The sequence below is a fragment of the Ranitomeya imitator genome, chromosome 6 (assembly GCF_032444005.1).
Source record: "Ranitomeya imitator isolate aRanImi1 chromosome 6, aRanImi1.pri, whole genome shotgun sequence".
Lineage (NCBI taxonomy): Eukaryota > Metazoa > Chordata > Amphibia > Anura > Dendrobatidae > Ranitomeya > Ranitomeya imitator.
The window spans coordinates 52931519-52951711 of record NC_091287.1 but is presented as its reverse complement, the minus strand read 5'-3'; positions in this window follow the sequence as shown (position 1 = coordinate 52951711).

Below are 20193 nucleotides of genomic sequence, written 5' to 3'. Positions count from 1 at the left end.
GCTGATATGGAGTTAAACAGTTATTCTCATTGAGATAATCCAGAATAACATCCCTCAGAAACCCTTCAAATATTTTACCAACAATAGAGGTTAGACTTACTGGCCTATAATTTCCAGGTTCACTTTTAGAGCCCTTTTTGAATATTGGCACCACATTTGCTATGCGCCAGTCCTGCGGAACAGACCCTGTCGCTATAGAGTCCCTAAAAATAAGAAATAATGGTTTATCTATTACATTACTTAATTCCCTTAGTACTCGTGGGTGTGTGCCATCCGGACCCGGAGATTTATCTATTTTAATCTTATTTAGCCGGTTTCGCACCTCTTCTTGGGTTAGATTGGTGACCCTTAATATAGGGTTTTCATTGTTTCTTGGGATTTCACCTAGCATTTCATTTTCCACCGTGAATACCGTGGAGAAGAAGGTGTTTAATATGTTAGCTTTTTCCTCGTCATCTACAACCATTCTTTCCTCACTATTTTTTAAGGGGCCTACATTTTCAGTTTTTATTCTTTTACTATTGATATAGTTGAAGAACAGTTTGGGATTAGTTTTACTCTCCTTAGCAATGTGCTTCTCTGTTTCCTTTTTGGCAGCTTTAATTAGTTTTTTAGATAAAGTATTTTTCTCCCTATAGTTTTTTAGAGCTTCAATGGTGCCATCCTGCTTTAGTAGTGCAAATGCTTTCTTTTTACTGTTAATTGCCTGTCTTACTTCTTTGTTTAGCCACATTGGGTTTTTCCTATTTCTAGTCCTTTTATTCCCCCAAGGTATAAACCGCTTGCAGTGCCTATTTAGGATGTTCTTAAACATTTCCCATTTATTATCTGTATTCTTATTTCTGAGGATATTGTCCCAGTCTACCAGATTAAGGGCATCTCTAAGCTGGTCAAACTTTGCCTTCCTAAAGTTCAGTGTTTTTGTGACTCCCTGACAAGTCCCCCTAGTGAAAGACAGGTGAAACTGCACAATATTGTGGTCGCTATTTCCTAGATGCCCAACCACCTGCAGATTTGTTATTCTGTCAGGTCTATTAGATAGTATTAGGTCTAAAAGTGCTGCTCCTCTGGTTGGATTCTGCACCAATTGTGAAAGATAATTTTTCTTGGTTATTAGCAGAAACCTGTTGCCTTTATGGGTTTCACAGGTTTCTGTTTCCCAGTTAATATCCGGGTAGTTAAAGTCCCCCATAACCAGGACCTCATTATGGGTTGCAGCTTCATCTATCTGCTTTAGAAGTAGACTTTCCATGGTTTCTGTTATATTTGGGGGTTTGTAACAGACCCCAATGAGAATTTTGTTACCATTTTTCCCTCCATGAATTTCGACCCATATGGACTCGACATTCTCATTTCCTTCTCTAATATCCTCCCTTAAAGTGGACTTTAGACAAGACTTTACATAGAGACAAACCCCTCCTCCTCTCCGATTTTTATGATCCTTTCTAAACAGACTGTAACCCTGTAAGTTAACTGCCCAGTCATAGCTTTCATCTAACCATGTCTCGGTTATTCCCACTATGTCAAAGTTACCTGTAGATATTTCTGCTTCTAGTTCTTCCATCTTGTTTGTCAGGCTTCTGGCGTTTGCGAGCATGCAGTTTAGAGGATTTTGTTTTGTTCCAATCTCCTCGCTGTGGATTGTTTTAGAAATGTTCTTACCTCCCATCTGAGTATGCTTTCCTGGGTCTTCTTTGTTCAAGTCTAATGTTTTTCTTCCCGTCCCCTCTGAAAAACTATTTTAAAAAATTGTTTAAGTAAACCAAAAATGAAGTACTCAGATACAGTGCCCTGTATTAGACATAAACCAGGGCCTCATTCACATTCTGTTCAAATTGTCATGTATTGGTACTCCTATCCAAGGCTCAGAAAGGCTATGCACTTATAAGGGTTATATACCAAAGAAATGTACTCCAGACCATGGAATAATCTATGGGTGAGCAATATAATACCAATAAGGTTATGTGCACATGTTGAATAAAATCTCAGCATCATTTCTGCATCTCTTAGCAGAATAAATGCAGCAGCGTTTTTAGTGCGTTTTTGCAGCATTTTTGGTGCTTTTTTGCCTGCGATTTTGGTTGATTTGAGTGAAGTTAATAGTAAAAAACGAAGGTAGAGGATGAGGAGGAGCAGGAGGGGGTGCAGGAACTTCTGTAGGAGGTGGAGGAAACCTTGATAGAAGTAGGGTCAGTAATCCTCGGCGTCGGAAGCACATGCGCCGAGCCAGGGTGTGACATGAGCCCAGCCTCCACAATGTTCACCCAGTGTGCTGTTAGGGAAATATAGCGTCCATGTTCACAAGCAATTGTCCACATGTCGGTCGTTAAGTGGACAATATCAGTAAGTGTGTTGGTAAGGGCACGGGTGATGTTCCTGGACACGTGCTGATACAAGGTGGCGGCTGGGGACCGAGGGACTACTGCCGCCATAAGTTGATGGAAATCCTCCATGTCTACTAGCCTAAATAGCAACATTTCCATGGCAGGCAGCCTAGAAATGTGCCCATTTAGCATTTGGGCCTGTGGGTGGATGGCTGGGATCAACTGAAAGCTGTGCTGGGACAAGGATTTGGAATTGCCTGATGATGATAAGTCAGAATGTGCAAGGACAGGTGCAGGGCAAGAGGTATCTGTGCCAGTGTTTTGGAAAGAGAATTGGCAAGCACCTAGCACACGGGAAGAGGCAGTGTTGTCACCCGATGGCACCAATCATCAGTAGCGCTGCTATCATGAGGCAAGTTGAATACTTTGCCTCAAGCGGCGGAGCATTCTTAAAGACAGGGGGCGGCAGAGCGGCAGTCAGAAGTTAGAACACGTGGTGCCAACTCTCCCTGCAATCCCTGCTCTGACACTTGTTGACAGTACAGACAGTGTCACAAACAAGGTGTGCAGCGTGAGTGAGCCAAGTTTTTTTGTTGTTGCTTTCTTGGCTGGTGCCTGCAGCTTATCAGACTGTGACTCATGTGGGAGGAGAGAAGTAGCTGTGGACTGTTTGTGAGTACTGGAGAAATGGTGCAGACAAGCACAGGACAGGGTGAATGGGAAAAGAAAATAAAGGGTTTCCTATTGTTAACCCTTAAGTGCCCCCAGACTGCAAGCAGTAGGGTGTGTTTTCACGTTCAGGAAACGCTGCATGTTTGACGCTGCATAGAGTCGCAGCGTCAAACATGCAGCGTCCAGATGTTACAGCATAGTGGAGGGGATTTCATGAAATCCCGTCTCCACTATACATTAAAAGACGCATGTGGCATACCCGCGGAAACGGACATGCGGCGCGTCTTTTCAGAATGCAGCATGTCTGTTAACAATGTGGCGACGCTCCTTCGCCGCGCTGTAAATGTACCATAGACTATCATTACATGCGATAAAATCGCATCTCATGGTTAGTCACATGCATAGAAACTGCGTAAATGCAGCTTACCACTCATGTCTGCCGGCTCACCTGTCCCGCCGCCGGAAGTCCCTCGCCCACTGCAGATCTCGCGATAACTTATTGCGAGAACTGCCGTGCACGTGACCGGGACTTATCTCCAGTCACTAGTCTGGTTCTCGTAAACAGCTGATCAGCTGATTGTGAGAACGCTGCAGTGTAGGTGATCGCTGGAGAGTTATCTCCGGCGATCATCTACCGGCTATGCTACATCTCCGGCGATCATCTACCGGCTCTACACTTTTAAATAGAAATATATTTTACATGTGCGTCAGGTTAGGCGAGTAAAGAGTAAACCAGATTTATTTGTACTGATTTTACTATGTGGGGGGGGGGGGGGGTTGGGGGAAACCATTTTCCAGTTTGCCTCAGGCAGCAGAAAGGCTAGGTTCACCCCTGCCAATCATGGAACCCAGTCCTCTGAATCGGATGCTTAGATGACATGTGCCTGATCATGCTGGTGGTGGTTAGATTCTTAGTGGTCATACCCCTGCTGATCTTGGCATGGCACATGTTGTAATTGGCCATTATGTTAGCCTCAGAACTCTCTTTAAAAAAGTCACAAACTAGGGAACACCTAACTCTTTGATGGACAAATGCACGAGTATCGGTGCTCTGTGGAACAATTTCCCACCTTGTCCCTCTGGTCACTCCACTGCCTCTTCCTGTGTGTTTCGGTGCTGGCATGGAGGAGAGAAAGAGGTCTTGGGAGGACTGGAGATTATGTGAGGGAAGATATTGGGAGAAGAGTTTGGAAATATACAGAGGAGAAAGGTTTTGGATGGCTTTGTAGGTCAGTGTTAGTAGTTTAATCTAGATATGCTGGGAAACTGGGAGCCACTGAAGAGACTTGCAAAAGAGGAGAAGCAGGAGTGTAGCGAGGAGAGAGATTAATTAGTCGGGCAGCAAAGTTAATGACAGATTAGAGGGGTGTGAGAGTGTTAGAACGTAGGCCACATAGGAGAATGTTGCAGTAGTTGAGGCGGGAGATGATTTTGTCATGCACAAGCATTTTGGTAGTGTGAGGGTTGAGGAAAGGATGGATCCTGGAAATATTTTTGAGCTGGAGGTGACAGAAAGTGGAGAGAGCTTGGATATGAGGTTTGAAGGACAGGGCGGAGTCAAGGGTTACTGCGAGGCAGCGGATTTCCGGGATAGGGGAAAGTGTAATTTCATTTATTTTGATAGATAGATCAGGTAGGGAAGTTATGTGAGATGGAGGAAAGATGATTAGTCTAGATTTGTCTACATTGAGCTTGAGGAAGAGAGAGAAGAAGGAGGATATGGCTGATAGACACTCTGGGATTCTGGACAGCAGAGAATCAAGAAGCAATCAAGAAATGTTGTGGCAAGGAGCACCTTGAGTGTCCCAGTGTGGGTTCACTAGTCTCCTGGGACTCAACATGGTGGGACGAAGGAGGATCAGAGGGAGGATTAAGTGATCCAGACTTAAGGCTGGTGAGACTGGACTATATGGAAAACTGGTTGTTGCTGCCAAGCCTGCTGGAAGCATTATGTGCTATCCAACCGACCACCTGATGGCACTGCTCTGACTTCAGAAGTGGTGTACCATGCCTCCGTGCAAAGTAGGACAGGAACCTTTCTGTCATGGATGGGCATATTTCTTGTGCTCCAGCAACAGGCATAGTCGCACCTGCCCCACGTCCTCGGTGTCTGCGTGCACCATCATCAGCACATCCAATTCCCCACCCCTTAGGCTGGTTTCACACTTGCGTTTTGATCTGCAGCGTTTTAAACGCAAACGCATTTAAACGCATTTGGTGCAAAAGCGTTTTTTAGGCGCATGCGTTTTTGCATGTTTTAACGCAAACGCGGCGTTTTGACACGTTTACAAGCGTTTTTTCCTGCGTTTGCGTTTTTGAAATACATGATGAGAAGTGTGTGACAGCTGCCAATCATCAAAATCAACTAGAAAACCCACTATAAACAGAAATACCTAGGGTTAGGGTTAGGGTTAGGGTTAGGATCCCTAGTAACCCTAGGGATCCTAACCCTAACCCTAACCCTAACCCTAAAACACAAACTCTAACCCTAACCCTAACCCTAAAACACAAACTCTAACCCTAACCCAAACTCTAACCCTAACCTTAACCCAAACTCTAACCCTAACCCTAACACAAACTCTAACAAACTCTAACACAAACTCTAACCCTAACCCTAAAACACAAACTCTAACCCTAACCCTAAAACACAAACTCTAACCCTAACCCTAACCCAAACTCTAACCCTAACACAAACTCTAACAAACTCTAACACAAACTCTAACCCTAACCGTAACCCTAAAACACAAACTCTAACCCTAACCCAAACTCTAACCCTAACACAAACTCTAACAAACTCTAACACAAACTCTAACCCTAACCCTAAAACACAAACCCTAACCCTAAAACACAAACTCTAACCCTAACCCAAACCCTAACCCAAACCCTAACCCTAACCCTAACCCAAACTCTAACCCAAACTCTAAGGCCGGGGTCACACTAGACCGTAATACGGACGAGTGCAATGCGCTAAAAAATCGCATAGCACTCGTGCCAATGTTAATCTATGGGGCAGCTCCCATCATCCGATATTTTCTCGGCCGTATTCAGGATCCGAGTGAAATCGCAGCATGCTGCGATTGTCAGCGTATCTCGGCCGAGAATCGCCAATGCAAGTCTATGGGTGCGAGAAAAAATCGGATTACATACGGACCATGCGTGTGCATTGCGAGAAATACGGAAAACTTCTCCAGGTGACAGGAAATTGAATCATCCATTATCAGGAAGCTTTGGCATGCTAATTTCTGGCCCACACTGGATTGCAAACCAGGAAGCACGCCTCCACGGAGTGCACTGTGTAGCACTATAGCCAGGCATATAAATGTTGAGATGCTGATTGCTCTGGTCCATGATAGACCCGAATTATGGGACCAACGCGACGCACATTATGCGGACTGTGCACGTAAAGACGCAGCATGGAGGTCAATATGTCGCCACATGTTCCCCGATTTTGATGATCGACCTCAAGAGGTTCAGCAAGAAATTTGTAAGTACCATCCTTTATGCAAAAATGGGTTTTTATATTGGGTTCATGATAAAAATAAGCATGAACACATCATATGTGGTGTGTTTATGAGTGAAGTAAATTATCCATGCTCTTGGTTGAAGATGCAAAAACATTACCAAGACACACAAATATGGATGAAATGTAGTAGCTATTGTCCTTTAATATATTCCCCAAGGAATTTTATGTCCCCCTCGGCTCCTGGGCCCATGTGTGATTGCAAACCCTGTTTGAGTTATATGCGTGATATTTATATACCAAATGTTGTATCTTTGCAGTCAATGATGTCACTAGACGCTGGCGGAGTTGCCGTAACCAATACCGGCGTGAACGACAACTTCCTGGGTGGAGTGGTGATGCAGCCACAAAAAAAAGAAAATACCTATATTTTGATCGCCTTAATTTTCTTGCACCGGTGATGGAGCTCAGACCGTAAGTGCATGCATGTCTCAAAAAATGTGACACATCTTATTACGTGAATATGTATGTATTTTTTCTAAATAAAAATCTTTTGTGAAATACAGAACAGAGTCAAATCTGACAGAAAAGGAGACTGCATCTGACTCTGAGTTGGTGATTGACCCTGTTACATAGTTACATACATAGTTATTAAGGTTGAAGGAAGACTATATGTCCATCTAGTTCAACCCATAGCCTAACCTAACATGCCCTAACATGTTGATCCAGAGGAAGGCAAAAAAACCCCAAGTGGCAAAGAGTAAGCTCCACATTGGGGAAAAAAATTCCTTCCCGACTCCACATACGGCAATCAGACTAGTTCCCTGGATCAACGCCCTATCAAGGAATCTAGTGTATATACCCTGTAACATTATACTTTTCCAGAAAGGTATCCAGTCCCCTCTTAAATTTAAGTAATGAATCACTCATTACAACATCATACGGCAGAGAGTTCCATAGTCTCACTGCTCTTACAGTAAAGAATCCGCGTCTGTTATTATGCTTAAACCTTTTTTCCTCCAACCGCAGAGGATGCCCTCTTGTCCCTGTTTCAGGTCTGTGATTAAAAAGATCATCAGAAAGGTCTTTGTACTGTCCCCTCATATATTTATACATTAAAATAAGATCACCCCTTAGTCTTAGTTTTTCCAAACTAAATAGCCCCAAGTGTAATAACCTATCTTGGTATTGCAGACCCCCCAGTCCTCTAATGACCTTGGTCGCTCTTCTCTGCACCCGCTCCAGTTCAGCTATGTCTTTCTTAAACACCGGAGACCAGAACTGTGCACAGTATTCTAAGTGTGGTCGAACTAGTGACTTGTATAGAGGTAAAATTATATTCTCCTCATGAGCATCTATGCCTCTTTTAATGCATCCCATTATTTTATTTGCCTTTGTAGCAGCTGCCTGACACTGGCCACTGAATTTAAGTTTGTCATCCACCCATACACCCAGGTCTTTTTCATTGACGGTTTTGCCCAGAGTTTTAGAATTAAGCACATAATTATACATCTTATTACTTCTACCCAAGTGCATGACCTTACATTTATCCCCATTAAAGCTCATTTGCCATTTATCAGCCCAAGCTTCTAGTTTACATAAATCATCCTGTAATATAAAATTGTCCTCCTCTGTATTGATTACCCTGCAGAGTTTAGTGTCATCTGCAAATATTGAAATTCTACTCTGAATGCCCCCTACAAGGTCATTAATAAATATGTTAAAAAGAAGAGGGCCCAATACTGACCCCTGTGGTACCCCACTGCTAACCGCTACCCAGTCCGAGTGTGCTCCATTAATAACCACCCTTTGTTTCCTATCCCTGTTGGTGAAGAGGCAGAAATGGCTGGACCATCTGGGCAAACAACAGGCAGCAACCAACCACCACCACCACAACCAGCAGCAGCATCTTCTGCCACACAGGAGGCAAATCCAGAGGTGGAGGAAGGAGCCCAGAGCAGCAGTCCAACCTTGGCTCTGGATACATCACCACAGCCTAATACCAGACCAAACCGTGGTCGGCGCAGAAGGGTGGCTTCGAACATTGGCACCAGGAGGCAAGTGGATACAGGGGTGTTGGACTATTTGTCCAGAGCTGCCCATGATGATGGGGAGGAAGCGTACTTCTGCAGTCTTGCCCGCTATTTACGACCCATTCCACGCTCGCTCAGGCTGCGGACCAGAGGTTGTATCCAAATATTGATTGATGCAGCCACACCCCCAAACAACCCCACTGATGTTTTTAATTATCTGGAACGGTGGCAAATGTCAGCTACCAACCTTCTGGCGGTGCAAGACCTTCCACAGGACCAATCACAAACTGTCGCAGCACCACCCCCGCAACCTATAGCTCCACAACATCAGCATGCCCAAAGCACCCAACAACCACAGAACAGGGCAATTTATGATTATCCTGCAACTGCCCAATATGACCACTTGAACAGACACATGTTTGGAGGCTGGTCCCAACATGTGTCTGCTCGACATGGCCATATTGGGGGGTCTGACCAAATGGGACAAGCCGGTACCCAGGACTTGATGCCCTTCTACCCTCAACATCAAGTGTTAAGTCATACACATGATTGAAACTTGCCACAACAACCTCAATTTAGATCAACACTAACACAAGGTTGACAGTCTGGTTGGTCAACCACCCAGGCAAAGTTCCGCGCATGCTGGACACTCGCCATCAACATCACCACCCCCAACCTACCAGAACCTGTAATTTTGTTTAAAATTTTTTGGCCTGTCATTTTGGCTGTTGTATGGCCTAAGTTTTTTTTTACCTTGGCATGTAAATCTGTCTTGTTCATATGGCTCTAATTACATATGCTGATAATATGTTTTGAGAATATATATATATATTGTAGGGGTTCCACTCACTCAGCTGCGACGGCTGACACTCAGGAGGCATGTTCCTTTAAAGTTCACTGGGTTTATTGCTTCATAAACCATATGGCAAAACAGAAAGCAAATAGCCTTTGGTTCAGGCAAAGAAAAACAAGTGTCCAGTTCATCCGGCTCAGTCCTGAAGCCGTAACACACTTAGGAGGGTTTCACCTCCACACATATCTGCTGTGTAAAGCTTTAGCCAGTCTTATGTAGAGCTAACCACACCCAGTAACCCATCACATGATTAGCCATGTGGTCTGACATCACCACAGGTCCTGAAATACATATATATACAAGATTATGTGCAAGAAAGAAATACTCCGGGCTACATTATAGCAACAAGGCAAACCAGGGATTCAAGCTTCAGGAGGCTAATTTGCATATTCCAGGTGCCTTCTGGGAGAAGCGAAGTCTCCCTAAGCTAGAAGATCGTTGGGTACAGCCGGGACCAGCTGCTTCGAAAGCATCACCAAACCAGGGATTCAAGCTTCAGGAGGCTAATTTGCATATTCCAGGTGCCTTCTGGGAGAAGCGAAGTCTCCCTAAGCTAGAAGATCGTTGGGTACAGCCGGGACCAGCTGCTTCGAAAGCATCACCAAACCAGGGATTCAAGCTTCAGGAGGCTAATTTGCATATTCCAGGTGCCTTCTGGGAGAAGCGAAGTCTCCCTAAGCTAGAAGATCGTTGGGTACAGCCGGGACCAGCTGCTTCGAAAGCATCACCAAACCAGGGATTCAAGCTTCAGGAGGCTAATTTGCATATTCCAGGTGCCTTCTGGGAGAAGCGAAGTCTCCCTAAGCTAGAAGATCGTTGGGTACAGCCGGGACCAGCTGCTTCGAAAGCATCACCAAACCAGGGATTCAAGCTTCAGGAGGCTAATTTGCATATTCCAGGTGCCTTCTGGGAGAAGCGAAGTCTCCCTAAGCTAGAAGATCGTTGGGTACAGCCGGGACCAGCTGCTTCGAAAGCATCACCAAACCAGGGATTCAAGCTTCAGGAGGCTAATTTGCATATTCCAGGTGCCTTCTGGGAGAAGCGAAGTCTCCCTAAGCTAGAAGATCGTTGGGTACAGCCGGGACCAGCTGCTTCGAAAGCATCACCAAACCAGGGATTCAAGCTTCAGGAGGCTAATTTGCATATTCCAGGTGCCTTCTGGGAGAAGCGAAGTCTCCCTAAGCTAGAAGATCGTTGGGTACAGCCGGGACCAGCTGCTTCGAAAGCATCACCAAACCAGGGATTCAAGCTTCAGGAGGCTAATTTGCATATTCCAGGTGCCTTCTGGGAGAAGCGAAGTCTCCCTAAGCTAGAAGATCGTTGGGTACAGCCGGGACCAGCTGCTTCGAAAGCATCACCAAACCAGGGATTCAAGCTTCAGGAGGCTAATTTGCATATTCCAGGTGCCTTCTGGGAGAAGCGAAGTCTCCCTAAGCTAGAAGATCGTTGGGTACAGCCGGGACCAGCTGCTTCGAAAGCATCACCAAACCAGGGATTCAAGCTTCAGGAGGCTAATTTGCATATTCCAGGTGCCTTCTGGGAGAAGCGAAGTCTCCCTAAGCTAGAAGATCGTTGGGTACAGCCGGGACCAGCTGCTTCGAAAGCATCACCAAACCAGGGATTCAAGCTTCAGGAGGCTAATTTGCATATTCCAGGTGCCTTCTGGGAGAAGCGAAGTCTCCCTAAGCTAGAAGATCGTTGGGTACAGCCGGGACCAGCTGCTTCGAAAGCATCACCAAACCAGGGATTCAAGCTTCAGGAGGCTAATTTGCATATTCCAGGTGCCTTCTGGGAGAAGCGAAGTCTCCCTAAGCTAGAAGATCGTTGGGTACAGCCGGGACCAGCTGCTTCGAAAGCATCACCAAACCAGGGATTCAAGCTTCAGGAGGCTAATTTGCATATTCCAGGTGCCTTCTGGGAGAAGCGAAGTCTCCCTAAGCTAGAAGATCGTTGGGTACAGCCGGGACCAGCTGCTTCGAAAGCATCACCAAACCAGGGATTCAAGCTTCAGGAGGCTAATTTGCATATTCCAGGTGCCTTCTGGGAGAAGCGAAGTCTCCCTAAGCTAGAAGATCGTTGGGTACAGCCGGGACCAGCTGCTTCGAAAGCATCACCAAACCAGGGATTCAAGCTTCAGGAGGCTAATTTGCATATTCCAGGTGCCTTCTGGGAGAAGCGAAGTCTCCCTAAGCTAGAAGATCGTTGGGTACAGCCGGGACCAGCTGCTTCGAAAGCATCACCAAACCAGGGATTCAAGCTTCAGGAGGCTAATTTGCATATTCCAGGTGCCTTCTGGGAGAAGCGAAGTCTCCCTAAGCTAGAAGATCGTTGGGTACAGCCGGGACCAGCTGCTTCGAAAGCATCACCAAACCAGGGATTCAAGCTTCAGGAGGCTAATTTGCATATTCCAGGTGCCTTCTGGGAGAAGCGAAGTCTCCCTAAGCTAGAAGATCGTTGGGTACAGCCGGGACCAGCTGCTTCGAAAGCATCACCAAACCAGGGATTCAAGCTTCAGGAGGCTAATTTGCATATTCCAGGTGCCTTCTGGGAGAAGCGAAGTCTCCCTAAGCTAGAAGATCGTTGGGTACAGCCGGGACCAGCTGCTTCGAAAGCATCACCAAACCAGGGATTCAAGCTTCAGGAGGCTAATTTGCATATTCCAGGTGCCTTCTGGGAGAAGCGAAGTCTCCCTAAGCTAGAAGATCGTTGGGTACAGCCGGGACCAGCTGCTTCGAAAGCATCACCAAACCAGGGATTCAAGCTTCAGGAGGCTAATTTGCATATTCCAGGTGCCTTCTGGGAGAAGCGAAGTCTCCCTAAGCTAGAAGATCGTTGGGTACAGCCGGGACCAGCTGCTTCGAAAGCATCACCAAACCAGGGATTCAAGCTTCAGGAGGCTAATTTGCATATTCCAGGTGCCTTCTGGGAGAAGCGAAGTCTCCCTAAGCTAGAAGATCGTTGGGTACAGCCGGGACCAGCTGCTTCGAAAGCATCACCAAACCAGGGATTCAAGCTTCAGGAGGCTAATTTGCATATTCCAGGTGCCTTCTGGGAGAAGCGAAGTCTCCCTAAGCTAGAAGATCGTTGGGTACAGCCGGGACCAGCTGCTTCGAAAGCATCACCAAACCAGGGATTCAAGCTTCAGGAGGCTAATTTGCATATTCCAGGTGCCTTCTGGGAGAAGCGAAGTCTCCCTAAGCTAGAAGATCGTTGGGTACAGCCGGGACCAGCTGCTTCGAAAGCAACACCAAACCAGGGATTCAAGCTTCAGGAGGCTAATTTGCATATTCCAGGTGCCTTCTGGGAGAAGCGAAGTCTCCCTAAGCTAGAAGATCGTTGGGTACAGCCGGGACCAGCTGCTTCGAAAGCATCACCAAACCAGGGATTCAAGCTTCAGGAGGCTAATTTGCATATTCCAGGTGCCTTCTGGGAGAAGCGAAGTCTCCCTAAGCTAGAAGATCGTTGGGTACAGCCGGGACCAGCTGCTTCGAAAGCATCACCAAACCAGGGATTCAAGCTTCAGGAGGCTAATTTGCATATTCCAGGTGCCTTCTGGGAGAAGCGAAGTCTCCCTAAGCTAGAAGATCATTGGGTACAGCCGGGACCAGCTGCTTCGAAAGCATCACCAAACCAGGGATTCAAGCTTCAGGAGGCTAATTTGCATATTCCAGGTGCCTTCTGGGAGAAGCGAAGTCTCCCTAAGCTAGAAGATCGTTGGGTACAGCCGGGACCAGCTGCTTCGAAAGCATCACCAAACCAGGGATTCAAGCTTCAGGAGGCTAATTTGCATATTCCAGGTGCCTTCTGGGAGAAGCGAAGTCTCCCTAAGCTAGAAGATCGTTGGGTACAGCCGGGACCAGCTGCTTCGAAAGCATCACCAAACCAGGGATTCAAGCTTCAGGAGGCTAATTTGCATATTCCAGGTGCCTTCTGGGAGAAGCGAAGTCTCCCTAAGCTAGAAGATCGTTGGGTACAGCCGGGACCAGCTGCTTCGAAAGCATCACCAAACCAGGGATTCAAGCTTCAGGAGGCTAATTTGCATATTCCAGGTGCCTTCTGGGAGAAGCGAAGTCTCCCTAAGCTAGAAGATCGTTGGGTACAGCCGGGACCAGCTGCTTCGAAAGCATCACCAAACCAGGGATTCAAGCTTCAGGAGGCTAATTTGCATATTCCAGGTGCCTTCTGGGAGAAGCGAAGTCTCCCTAAGCTAGAAGATCGTTGGGTACAGCCGGGACCAGCTGCTTCGAAAGCATCACCAAACCAGGGATTCAAGCTTCAGGAGGCTAATTTGCATATTCCAGGTGCCTTCTGGGAGAAGCGAAGTCTCCCTAAGCTAGAAGATCGTTGGGTACAGCCGGGACCAGCTGCTTCGAAAGCATCACCAAACCAGGGATTCAAGCTTCAGGAGGCTAATTTGCATATTCCAGGTGCCTTCTGGGAGAAGCGAAGTCTCCCTAAGCTAGAAGATCGTTGGGTACAGCCGGGACCAGCTGCTTCGAAAGCATCACCAAACCAGGGATTCAAGCTTCAGGAGGCTAATTTGCATATTCCAGGTGCCTTCTGGGAGAAGCGAAGTCTCCCTAAGCTAGAAGATCGTTGGGTACAGCCGGGACCAGCTGCTTCGAAAGCATCACCAAACGGCGCGCGAATTTTTGCCTGTAGGACATTATTGCAAGAGAGCTTGGCTGAGTAGATTACACAAGAAGGAAAACACACAGCAAGTCAGCAGGATCTAGGAGCAACATGGCAGATGTGACAACCTACATGGTGAGCTGCAGCATGTGCTACATGTTCACAGATCGACCAGAAGAAGAATCCAATTTCACCTGTCAGAAGTGTAGACTAGTGGCCCTTTTAGAAGAAAAGGTGCGGGGTCTGGAAGAAAGAATAGCAACTTTGAAACTCATCAAAGAGAATGAAGACTTTCTAGACAGATCAGAAGCATCTCTACTGGTCACAGAAGGTGCAAAAAGTGTCAGAGAACCTCCAAAAGCAGATGAGTGGAAGCATGTGACCAAAAGAAGCAAGAAGACCATGGAGAAATCACCAACCACACAACTGAAGAACCGATATCAAATCTTTGTAGAGGATGAAGATGGCACACCTAAGAATGAAGCAATACCAGCAAGCAAAAAAGAAAAGGGCACACAGCAACAAGTGACAGCAAAAAGTACAGCCAAGAAGCAACGAAGATCGGACATAACTGCAAGAGAAGTATGCTGCCTTCCAGGTGCGATGATCAAGGATGTGACCGATAGGATACCAAAGCTCTTCAGCTCCAAGGACGTCCACCCATTTCTTCTGATACATGTTGGCACCAATGACACGGCAAGGAAGGACCTACCGACAATCTGCAAGGACTTTGAAGAGTTGGGGAAGAAAGTAAAGGAACTGGATGCACAGGTAGTTTTTTCTTCTATCCTTCCAGTAGACGGGCATGGCACCAGGAGATGGAACAGGATCCTTGATGCAAACAACTGGCTAAGACGATGGTGCAGACAACAAGGATTTGGATTCCTGGACCACAGTGTGAATTACTGGTATGATGGACTCCTCGCCAGAGACGGACTACACCTCAACAAACCTGGGAAACACACATTCGCCAGAAGACTCGCTACACTCATCAGGAGGGCGTTAAACTAGAAGAAGAGGGGACAGGAAGAAAAACATTAGACTCGAACAAAGACGACCCAGGAAAACATACTCAGAAGGGAGGTAAGAACATTTCTAAAACAATCCACAGTGAGGAGATTGGAACAAAACAAAATCCTCTGAACTGCATGCTCGCAAACGCCAGAAGCCTGACAAACAAGATGGAAGAACTAGAAGCAGAAATATCTACAGGTAACTTTGACATAGTGGGAATAACCGAGACATGGTTAGATGAAAGCTATGACTGGGCAGTTAACTTACAGGGTTACAGTCTGTTTAGAAAGGATCGTAAAAATCGGAGAGGAGGAGGGGTTTGTCTCTATGTAAAGTCTTGTCTAAAGTCCACTTTAAGGGAGGATATTAGCGAAGGGAATGAGGATGTCGAGTCCATATGGGTTGAAATTCATGGAGGGAAAAATGGTAACAAAATTCTCATTGGGGTCTGTTACAAACCCCCAAATATAACAGAAAGCATGGAAAGTCTACTTCTAAAGCAGATAGATGAAGCTGCAACCCATAATGAGGTCCTGGTTATGGGGGACTTTAACTACCCGGATATTAACTGGGAAACAGAAACCTGTGAAACCCATAAAGGCAACAGGTTTCTGCTAATAACCAAGAAAAATTATCTTTCACAATTGGTGCAGAATCCAACCAGAGGAGCAGCACTTTTAGACCTAATACTATCTAATAGACCTGACAGAATAACAAATCTGCAGGTGGTTGGGCATTTAGGAAATAGCGACCACAATATTGTGCAGTTTCACCTGTCTTTCACTAGGGGGACTTGTCAGGGAGTCACAAAAACATTGAACTTTAGGAAGGCAAAGTTTGAACAGCTTAGAGATGCCCTTAATCTGGTAGACTGGGACAATATCCTCAGAAATGAGAATACAGATAATAAATGGGAAATGTTTAAGAACATCCTAAATAGGCAGTGTAAGCGGTTTATACCTTGTGGGAATAAAAGGACTAGAAATAGGAAAAACCCAATGTGGCTAAACAAAGAAGTAAGACAGGCAATTAACAGTAGAAAGAAAGCATTTGCACTACTAAAGCAGGATGGCACCATTGAAGCTCTAAAAAACTATAGGGAGAAAAATACTTTATCTAAAAAACTAATTAAAGCTGCCAAAAAGGAAACAGAGAAGCACATTGCTAAGGAGAGTAAAACTAATCCCAAACTGTTCTTCAACTATATCAATAGTAAAAGAATAAAAACTGAAAATGTAGGCCCCTTAAAAAATAGTGAGGAAAGAATGGTTGTAGATGACGAGGAAAAAGCTAACATATTAAACACCTTCTTCTCCACGGTATTCACGGTGGAAAATGAAATGCTAGGTGAAATCCCAAGAAACAATGAAAACCCTATATTAAGGGTCACCAATCTAACCCAAGAAGAGGTGCGAAACCGGCTAAATAAGATTAAAATAGATAAATCTCCGGGTCCGGATGGCATACACCCACGAGTACTAAGAGAACTAAGTAATGTAATAGATAAACCATTATTTCTTATTTTTAGTGACTCTATAGCGACAGGGTCTGTTCCGCAGGACTGGCGCATAGCAAATGTGGTGCCAATATTCAAAAAGGGCTCTAAAAGTGAACCTGGAAATTATAGGCCAGTAAGTCTAACCTCTATTGTTGGTAAAATATTTGAAGGGTTTCTGAGGGATGTTATTCTGGATTATCTCAATGAGAATAACTGTTTAACTCCATATCAGCATGGGTTTATGAGAAATCGCTCCTGTCAAACCAATCTAATCAGTTTTTATGAAGAGGTAAGCTATAGGCTGGACCACGGTGAGTCATTGGACGTGGTATATCTCGATTTTTCCAAAGCGTTTGATACCGTGCCGCACAAGAGGTTGGTACACAAAATGAGAATGCTTGGTCTGGGGGAAAATGTGTGTAAATGGGTTAGTAACTGGCTTAGTGATAGAAAGCAGAGGGTGGTTATAAATGGTATAGTCTCTAACTGGGTCGCTGTGACCAGTGGGGTACCGCAGGGGTCAGTATTGGGACCTGTTCTCTTCAACATATTCATTAATGATCTGGTAGAAGGTTTACACAGTAAAATATCGATATTTGCAGATGATACAAAACTATGTAAAGCAGTTAATACAAGAGAAGATAGTATTCTGCTACAGATGGATCTGGATAAGTTGGAAACTTGGGCTGAAAGGTGGCAGATGAGGTTTAACAATGATAAATGTAAGGTTATACACATGGGAAGAAGGAATCAATGTCACCATTACACACTGAACGGGAAACCACTGGGTAAATCTGACAGGGAGAAGGACTTGGGGATCCTAGTTAATGATAAACTTACCTGGAGCAGCCAGTGCCAGGCAGCAGCTGCCAAGGCAAACAGGATCATGGGGTGCATTAAAAGAGGTCTGGATACACATGATGAGAGCATTATACTGCCTCTGTACAAATCCCTAGTTAGACCGCACATGGAGTACTGTGTCCAGTTTTGGGCACCGGTGCTCAGGAAGGATATAATGGAACTAGAGAGAGTACAAAGGAGGGCAACAAAATTAATAAAGGGGATGGGAGAACTACAATACCCAGATAGATTAGCGAAATTAGGATTATTTAGTCTAGAAAAAAGACGACTGAGGGGCGATCTAATAACCATGTATAAGTATATAAGGGGACAATACAAATATCTCGCTGAGGATCTGTTTATACCAAGGAAGGTGACGGGCACAAGGGGGCATTCTTTGCGTCTGGAGGAGAGAAGGTTTTTCCACCAACATAGAAGAGGACTCTTTACTGTTAGGGCAGTGAGAATCTGGAATTGCTTGCCTGAGGAGGTGGTGATGGCGAACTCAGTCGAGGGGTTCAAGAGAGGCCTGGATGTCTTCCTGGAGCAGAACAATATTGTATCATACAATTATTAGGTTCTGTAGAAGGACGTAGATCTGGGTATTTATTATAATGGAATATAGGCTGAACTGGATGGACAAATGTCTTTTTTCGGCCTTACTAACTATGTTACTATGTTACTAAGGCACTTATGTGGCACATACCTCCCATCAACTACACACCCTTTAGCCATGCTACATACCTCCCCCCTCTGCCTAAAGCCGTGGGGCTTGGCACTTTCCCCCACTAAACAAGGGATTCTTGATAGGGCATCCGCATTACCGTGCAGCTTTCCGGCCCTATGTTCCACATGGAAACTGAAGTCCTGCAGGGCTAAGAACCAACGGGTGACTCTAGCATTTCTACCCTTTGTTTCCCTCATCCACCTAAGTGGGGCATGGTCGGATATCAGTCTAAATTTACGTCCCAGCAGATAGTACCGTAATGTGTCCACTGCCCATTTTATGGCCAAGCACTCCTTCTCAACGACTGAGTAGTTCTTTTCAGATGAGGACAGCTTCCTACTCAGATAGAGAACAGGATGCTCCTCCCCATGTAGTTCTTGGGAAAGGACTGCTCCCACCCCAACATCTGAGGCATCTGTCTGAAGAATAAACTCTTTCTTGAAGTTTGGGGCCATCAGAACGGGTTGCTTACATAAAGCCTCTTTCATTTCTTGGAAGGCTGAATCTGTTTCTTCGGACCACTTAACCATTACTGATTTTGTCCCTTTTAGCAGGTCAGTCAGAGGCGCAGCCATCGTGGCGAAGTTTGGGATGAACCTCCTGTAATATCCCACGATTCCCAGGAAGGCTTTAACTTGCTTCTTGGAAACTGGTTTTGGCCATGTTTGAATTGCCTCCACTTTACTGATTTGGGGTTTTATTTCTCCATGACCCACTATGTATCCAAGGTACTTAGCTTCTTCTTTACCCAAGGCACACTTCTTCGGGTTTATTGTAAATCCGGCCTCTCTTATAGCATCAAACACCGCTTGGACTTTCTCCAGATGACTCTCCCAGTCCGGGCTAAAGATGACGATATCATCTAGGTATGCAGCAGCGTAGGCCTTATGGGGTGCAAGGACTCTATCCATAGCCCTCTGGAAGGTCGCCGGAGCTCCCTGTAGGCCAAACGGCATCCGGACATACTGGAAGCATCCATCAGGTGTCAAAAAGGCCGTCTTCTCCTTGGCTTCCTGTGCCATGGGGATTTGCCAATACCCCTTTGCCAAATCCAAGGTGGATATATATCTGGCATGCCCAAGCCTTTCGATGAGCTCATCAACGCGGGGCATGGGATAAGCGTCAAACTTGGAGACCTCATTCAACTTCCGATAGTCGTTGCAAAACCTCCACTCTCCATCAGGTTTTGGGACCAGGACAATTGGGCTCGACCAACCGCTCTTGGATTCCTCAATGACTCCAAGCTTCAACATACGCTTCACTTCCTTGGAGATAACTTCTCGACGAGCCTCAGGAATACGATAGGGCTTCACGTTCACCCGCACATGTGGCTCTGTCAGAACCTCGTGCTCTATGACCTTCGTGTGTCCTGGCAACTCTGAAAACAGGTCCCTGTTTTTCTGGAGTAACTCCCAGCACTGCTGTTTCTGGGTCTTCGATAGCGTCTCTGCTATAGTAACCGCTCCAACCTCACCTTCTGGGTTGCTTAACAACGATGGAGTTACTGTCGGCTCTCTCTCTTGCCACGGCTTGATGAGGTTGACATGGTAAACTTGGAATGGTTTCCGTCTTCCTGGTTGGTGAATTTTATAATTTACCTCACCAAGTTTCTCGACAACCTCATATGGCCCTTGCCATTTGGCCAAGAACTTGCTTTCCACCGTCGGAACTAACACAAGAACTCGGTCTCCCGGATTGAACTGCCTCACTCTTGCAGAACGGTTGTAGACCCTGGCCTGAGCTTCTTGTGCCTGGAGAAGGTGATCTTTCACGATAGGCATCACCTTTGCAATTCTCTGCTGCATCAGGGCCACATGCTCAATGACGCTTCTGTGGGGCGTGACTTCGGCTTCCCAGGTTTCCTTGGCTATATCCAGGAGTCCTCGTGGATGTCGGCCATATAGAAGCTCAAACGGTGAGAACCCTGTGGAGGCCTGTGGAACTTCACGAATGGAAAACATCAGATAGGGTAAGAGACAATCCCAGTCTCTACCGTCTTTCTCTATAGCTTTTCTCAGCATGCTCTTCAGTGTCTTGTTAAATCTCTCAACAAGACCATCTGACTGGGGATGGTACACCGAGGTCCTCAACTGGGAGATTTTCAGGGCTTTGCATAACTCCCTCATCACCTTGCTCATGA